This window comes from Chelon labrosus, assembly GCF_963514085.1.
Source record: "Chelon labrosus genome assembly, chromosome: 2".
NCBI lineage: Eukaryota > Metazoa > Chordata > Actinopteri > Mugiliformes > Mugilidae > Chelon > Chelon labrosus.
The window spans coordinates 16,267,235-16,275,503 of NC_140338.1; positions in this window are offsets into that span (position 1 = coordinate 16,267,235).

Consider the following 8,269-nt stretch of genomic DNA (forward strand, 5'->3'; position numbering starts at 1 on the left):
CTACCTGGAGGAGCCGGCTTCACTGTAACATGTAACGCAAGCGCACGAATAGGGCCTTTCGCAGCACGTCGGCCAGAAACAGTTTTTATTTTCGGTCTTTTCTTCGCGTGGAATGGCTGCGAGGAGACCCCAGGACCATTTCATCTTGAACATCCTTTACCAGCTGTCTCAGTCTTAAAGGCATGCTGTTCAGCCAACAGAAAATCCCACTAATCATCTTTTTGTGTTTCAGGGCACAATATGCTGAAACAGGCAGGGTGCAAACACACACGCACACACACACATATATATGTACACATAAACACACACACACACATACAGGCACACACACATGCCAGCCTGCTGCTCTCTTGTCCCCATGCCCTGAGGGGGAGAAGAGGGAGAAGAGTGGTGGGGGGGTTCAGTATAATCACTTGTTAGAGGTCTGGCTCCGTCCCCCACTCTCCCCTCTTCTCTCAGCAACCTCCTTACTCCTCCCCCAACTGTTCTGTCCATCCACCAGTGTGTACAGTATCTCTATCTCTGTTTACCTCACGACTTCTTCGTGAATCATCATTCCTTTGTCCTTGGTCCTTATTTTCTGTATTTCAATGACAGATATTCACATTAAACATGGCCAGAGCTTAATATGATGAGGTGAAGGTATGTAAAAGTAATCCAGTGATCAGATGGGTCTGAACACTCAGTTTCCAACAGTGTTTTCTACTTTTATACCAAGCGGACATTAACTGGGACTTAGATACTATCTGTTCTAGGTGCAGCATGCTCACATAGTCGAATTAGAGGCCTCGTAGTAAATGTGTATACACTCTCACAAAACAGTCTGCTCATGACTTGCAGTAGCGTGTTTAAAGTCCTGCAGGTTTTGTGCAATATTTGAGATTAAGTTTAATCTTAAACTTGGATGGATCTGAGAATTTTAGGAGCTAGAAGTTTATTTATCTCATTTGGTGGGATTACAGTTTGTTTCTGAACTTGGAATAGCTTTCCTGACCCAATCAGAAGAAAGTGGGCTCGCCTTAAAGAGACAGGAGCTCTTGCGTTTCCCTTTTTCAGGCAGAGGCAGAACTGCAGGGCTGCGTAACAGGCGGTACGAGATAAATAGATATATTTTTGAGCCATGAATCGTGCAAAGATGCTCTAGTGGAATACAAATAAAAACACAATAAAAACAGAGCTGGAAATGTGCATAATAGATGCCCCTTTAAAATCCTCATTTCTCTCTGGCTGCTTGCAACTTTCTCTATGTACAGTTCGGATGAAACTGCTTATATCGTGCAGAAAAATTCAGTTATTAATCTAATTTAAAGGGTAGCCTCACACCCCCATCCCCGCAACCCTTCACAGGACAAGCAGTTACAGAAGATGAATGAATGAATGAATGTACAAAACTGTACAGTTTTTGAACACTTTAGTATTTTTTTTCTATCAGTTTCTGTGCTAAATTTGATAAAATCATCCACGCCTTTTTAGAGAAATCACACGAAAGATATTTTCTGTACCAGTACTAGTAGTAAACAAGACCAATTTGTGTCAAAACATCTAAACTGTGTGTATTGGCACCTCTTATTGTCGCGCAGTTTAATACTTACAAAGGGAGTCTAAGCCATGTGAACACTAAGTCCTTTCTCTAATTTCCCTACTCAATGACTTTATGAGTGAACAGGTAATGCATCATTCTTCTCACTGACTAATGTTCTGGTTCATTTTGTCCTTTCCGCCTCGCCATCGCCCGCCGTGCAACACTGATTAATGCCATCACAGCAAATTAGATAGCAGAGGAACAACATGTTTATCATTTTCAAGCATTAAGAAAAGCGCTCTCTTGCTCCACTTCCTTCAGCGCGTTCAAAGCAGGGGCCACATCAGGGTGATGTATGCACATACGGCACAGAGTGGAAAATATTAATTGGAATATAGCCAGAGACGTGGCCTTTCTTCTAAAAGGTTGTTAGACAGAGGACGAGAGCCGAGGGTGAGGTACGTCCGAGCAATGACGTAATTCGCTTTGAATGTGTGAGGTTTGTGAATGGTGGAAGGCAGGCATGTGGACCAAGTCCTCAATTCTCTAATATTCTTAAATATTCTTGTCAAAAAAGGCATTGAGAGATGAGTGCTAGTTTAGAAGCTGATGTGCAGTTCTACAAAAATAAATGCTGAAAAGCTGAAAATGTGGAGGAAAATGTGGAGGAAAAAAACTGAGGTGGGGCAGTGCCAGTGGTGTGCTATGTCCACCAGTAATCAGATGCCTAAGCTGGCAAAACAAATTTGTCAAATGCTGGTCAACTGACATGTCCTCGGTCCAGGATGCATCTCTCACCCGATGCTAGTTGGGATAGGCTCCAGTATCCCGCAACTCTTCACAAGAGATGTGGTTGTGGGTGAAGAACGGAGACCAATTTTGTGCAAAGTAATAAGTTAACTGAAAAGCACAACAGTTGCACACAGTCTGAGATGTCTGGTGTGTGCTCTAGTGGAATCCAGCTGTAAATACATGCAGCAAGTATGGGAAACATTGACCCTTTGTTGGCCTTCTGAATGGTCTGCAGACTACCAACTATGAACTAAAACTACATCTCTCCATACTCAGCAGTTTTCTCTTGCTAGTCGATCAACTTTTTTTGTTTGTTGTTTGGTTCAGGGCTGCTCAGCAGTTTAAAAAAGTAGGATGCCGAGTTATCTGTTAGCTAAACTTCTGTTTCTTTTTTTAAAAATTCTCCAAATTTGCTGAAAAACATCAAAAACAGTTTCCTTTATCATAAAGATGATCCCATTTTACACTACATGTAGTTATTTGAGTCACTGTATAAAAAATGTCCAACTTTAAAGTTGTTTTAATTTTTCATACAGAGGCTGTTCTTCCTTTCAGGTGGAACAGCCTTTAAACGTCACACCAAAGTTACATTTTCAGACGCTATAAATACATGACATGGCCCTACCAAACGTTGACATTTCCATTTCACCTGTTTCTGTTTAACGTTTTCCTAAATAAGCAAATCGGAAATTGTGCAAGACCATCCCGAAAATCTTGATGGACCACTGAGCTGCAATAACAGCCTCAGGTATTGACAGAAAGAGAGCAAGCGCTCAGATATTCTCATATCATTTTCATCTTCATATCATGCTGAGAATGTAGCCTGGCATTGGTATGTTCTTATCCAATGTTCCCCTCTCTCGGGCTGTATATCACATCATAAAGAATACATAAACCCCTTCTCCAAAAAAAAAAACAAAAAACTACCCAGTCTCCCAGGCATCAGTGCCTAGCCCTGTTCTCTAACTCTGAACAAAAAGAGCTGAAACAAAGAACTTTCCTTGGAAAGGAAAAGAAGAAAAACAACATCTCTCAAAAAAAATATTGAGAGACAATGCTAATAACTGTAAAATATGAATGGTGACTTGACATATTTACAAATGCGCTGAGAGGTGCCCTACTAAATGTGATAAAATGGGAAACCAATGGCGTGGAAGAAAGCGGTTGTGGGCCCCCATCTCTTGCCATTAGATGTTCAGTGGAAGCTGTCAACAGAAGGCGCATTTGCCTGCCAAGCTCCCTCTCTGACTGAGCTCTCTGCCTGCAGCACGCCCCAAGCTCCTCTTTGACTCAAAGGGTTCATTTCACTTCTTTTAGCCTCATTCGCATGTGGTGCTACACAAAAAACCCCGGCTTGCTCGCAGCCTGCCTCTTGTGTGTGTGCGCGTGTGCAAGTGCGTGAGTGTGTCTGCGCTTAAACCTCGCGTCTGTGTGTCGGTGTTTCAAATTCTTCTTGCGCTCGTGTGTGCCTGTGTGTGGGCGTGTACGTGTGTGTGGGGTTTTTGTACACGTGCATGTGTGTAAATCACAAGGTGATGTCAGGATCCTCACTGTAGCACTGACGGTCATAAAGCAGCAGTGACAGGAACAGGGAAAGAGACCGCAGGACCATCATCACATATTTTCCAGTAATATTAGCATCAGGTATACTGAGGCCTTGTTACTGGAAAAAAAGAAAAAAAAAACACACTCGGCTATTATGTCTTCATGATTAAACTATCCCGCTTAAAAAACATATATCCTTATAATGTGTTTACTTGTCGTCATTTGTGTAGACAAGAGGTTCCCAGCCTGGGAGTCCTGAGCTCTAAAACTGGTAAACACTGCTATACTCAGATCTTTGGATTTTATATCCTCACTCTACAAAACTACAAAAACGTCACTTTCTAAGGTCACAAGCATAGACTGTATACAAATATGGACAACGTGTCGCCACTTCCTTGCATTGGCCAAACTGATGCGATTTTCCTGGGGATACAGGAGGCGCCATATTGGGAGCTTGGAGTCCGAAAGTGGAGACACGCAGAGCATTTTTTTTTTAAATTAATACTGCACTCTGCTCTACCTCCACCAGTTACAAGAAATGTTGGATTATACACTGTACTTATTTTTAATTTTAATTTTATTTTTATAACTCCCACGGGACCGCTTTACAGAGCAGTTGACACAGCAACTTGTAGTCATCATCATGTCACATCCTGTTCCTATAGCATCAAATAACTAAAACAAAACTTATCAGGAAAATGGACACTTGAACATGCATTTGTATTATATTAACTACCTAAAATGACAGAAACAATCCTTGAAATAAATGTATTTGATGTGTATTTTAGTGTTTTAGTTCGGCCTAAGTCCCATCCACTAACATGGAGGGGGTGGAGCTTATGATCTATACTGCAGCCAGACACCAGGGGGAGCTCTGCTTGCTTTGGCTTCACTTTTGAGGAGCTGTTCTATTTATACAGTCTAGGGTCACAAGTCATTGGCCTTTTAACCCCATGACTGACGGTGAGGTGGTGACTGTACAAAACATGTACCTGACAATGCAGACCTCATTTGAATTCTGCTTCATATGTGTTGTCATGTTTGTTTTTACTTGAACATCAAGCCCAATATTAACTTTTTAAATATGTTAAATATACCTTGATCTCTTTGTAACCTTAACGTCGATATAAACACTTTCTCGCTGAACATGAATCTTTCCGAGCCTTTGTGATGTTGTGAACTGAAGTCCATGTCATAATGCAGTCTTTTTTATTTGTTAACTTGTCGCATTGTCTTTGAATACCTTACTTTGGTTAATTTCTTGCATTTTAAAAGACTTTTTTGTGGCTTTCCTGCTTAAAAGAGTAATTTATTGTTTTAGTTTGTTCAATCTAAAGCAGAGAGAAGTAAAACAATCCGTACATACAAGGTTTTTGTTCTGTTCCCACAAAGCTGACGTATAAAAAATTAACACCTGCAGCACACACTGAGCAATTGCAGCAGTATTTTCATGTTTTGGTCGGTCTGGCCAATATTCACTTTTCCTCTTGTTCTGTTTTCTGCCATTTGGTGCTGTGCCGCTGGGCTCGTGTATAGTTTCTTTAAAAAAAAAATGGCTTCCTGCTGATTTAGTTGTTTTGTTTATTGTTTGTTTTTGTTTGATGAGACTAGAAACGAGACATAATCAAGACAGTTTTAATCCAAATAGTAGAGAGGCAAGCTTTGAAATCAAAACACTTTGCGGAAAGACAGTAAATGGTAAAAAATTATATTGTAAAAAATAAAAATAATAGTTATATATTATTATAGTACACAATAGTTATTTAGGAGACAATATATGAATAAAAATCCATTGTAACCACAATTGTTTTTAAAATTTCTTGCTACAGGAGAAGCAAATCCAAGAATATATACAGATAATTGAACATCAGTCTAAATTTTGAGCATTAAGAAGACATTTTGTCAGTGTACAACTTCCTATCGCTGTGGCTGTCCTCTGGCCAGTTTCTCTGACTCGCAGCCCAAGGGTCAGATCAGTGGAGTGGAAGTTGAAGAGGGCTGTTTGAACGTAATAGGTTTTGACTGGCATGTGTTACACGCTTCACTGCGCCATTGATTGAGCGCTTGTTTGCTAAATCACTGCTGGTCCCCCCCCCACCTCTCTCCTCCCTGTCTGCTGGGCCTGTGACACATGTGGTGTGTGGTCACTTCAGCTCGCAGAGAGAAAGCAGCAGGTCAGGTGTAGCCGTGGCGACGAAAATGGAAACAAGAGTCAAACATGAGTGTTTTAAATAAAAAAATAAAAGGGAAAGTAAAAGGTGACAAGAATACCTTTTTGTTTTTCTCATGACGAAACTCACCAGTCCCTTAATTCATTCATTCAGAAATCTTAGCACTTTAGTCTTTCCTCCGTGGACACTCAGCATAACACCCCCCCTCCTGCTCCTCCTCCTCTTCCTCCTCCTCCTCCACTCCCTCTCTGCCTCCACCCTTTTTGATTCAGACATGCTTTTTACAGCTTGGAGGATGTGGCAGTGGAGGGAGGCTGGTGTCATGGGTCAATGTCACACAGCCACTCTACTCAGCGAATGTGGATCACTGAGATGAGCCCTCCCACTTCTGACCGCTCCTTTCTTACACTCTCTTCTGGCCAATTTTAAACATCAACAATCAGCTTTTACCAATTGGCTACACCATACAAAAAGCAGTGAATAGCATCATGAGCACTGGTTCCACACTCACTATTATGTAATGTAGAGTGCACAGAAATGCCCCATTGTCCTATAAAATACCAATCAGTCAGTTTCAACAAAACGTAAGTTAGATTTATTTACAGGTCAGGTTTAAATATGCTATTTGTCAGTAAACAGAACATCTAGGCTGCTATCAAGAACAAACTGTTTTGTTTTTTTCTGGCCTTCATTCACCCATGGATTGATGACAGCCTCAAGACAAATGCATACACAACTTGATGCTAATCTTTCCCCATCTATGTGCATGAATGAAATGGGTTGGGTGAAATATCTCAATACTGGATCGATTGCCATTAAAGTTTGCAGAGATATTTGCGTCCCACGCGATCATCTGTCATCAATTTGACTTATTATTATACTTATTTTTATTAGCAGTAGTAGTATTATACTTTGTTTTATGCTTCTGATTAGCAAAAGCTGTTGTGCTAACATTATATCTGCTGAATATCATAATTTTAGGATTGTCATTTTGAGTTTAGCATCTAGCTCTATGATTATTATTATAGTTTACTTGTGTAAAGTAGAATTAAGTATAGCTGCATTATACATTTTAATTAAAATCTACATAATGGTCACGTAAACATAAAGCTTTGAAACGTAGAGAAGTCTGTTGTGTTCTGAGAAAAGCAACAACATCAAACGTCTCATTGTTTTACATCATCCTCTTCTATTTCCTTCTCTAATTCTAGATAGGTTGTTGAAAATACCACAGCAAGCCTACCCCAGCGCCCGGAGTCCTCCCCTCCACCTTGGGAAGGCTTGGCGAGTAAACAGTGTCTTTGCTGATTACAACGCCTCTCTCTCTGCAGCCCAAGGTAAGCTAAAACACTTTGATCTGCTATTGATTGTCTCCCTCCTTCTCCGTATCCCTCCGCCCTCCTTCCTCGCTGCTGTTAAAACATAGGTGAGTCAGCCAGCGGCCTGAGGCTCTGAGGCAGGATCCAGCAGGCACGCCACTCAGTTTCTAATGCTGACCACTGAGGTTAATTGATATCCTCTCTGTGGTGTAAAAATTATAATTATGTTGACTGAAAGCTGAGGAGCTGGTTAGAGAGGAGAATACAGATACGGCTACACATACAGAGGAACCTTAAAATGGTTTCCAGGGTCTTGTATTTATTAGACATTACTTTATTCCATTTATAAGATGAGACAGTGAGGATAAAATACATAAAACACCAAAAAAACTAAATTAATTAAAAATGCTTGTGAATCTATGATCCTATAAACAAATTGTTATAAAAGTTTCTTCAGTTTTGGTTTGAGGCAGGGGATTTTTGGCTTTCAGCCTTCTGGCGCTGACATGCGGCCCCCAGACTGATTAGAGCATAGACTGTATGTAAATATGGACAATACATCCCCACTTCCTTGCTTGGCCAAACTGACGCTATTTTCTCGGGGATACGGGCGGCGCCATCTTGCGACTTTGGAGCCGGAGTCTGCGCAGTATCGACGACCCGCCCACACTTCCATCAGACTCACTCACGTTTTTGTTTAATTTATGCTGCGCTCTGCTCTACCTCCACCAGTTACAAGGAAATATTGGATTATATACTGTACTTGTTTATTCATTTTTTTTTCCAACTCTCCAACTCTCATGGAGTGGTTGGCATGGCAACTTGTTGTCATCATGATGTCACATCCTGTTTCTATAGCGTCAAATAACTAACTAAAACAAAACTTATCAGGAAAAATCATCTGTATTATATTAACAGGC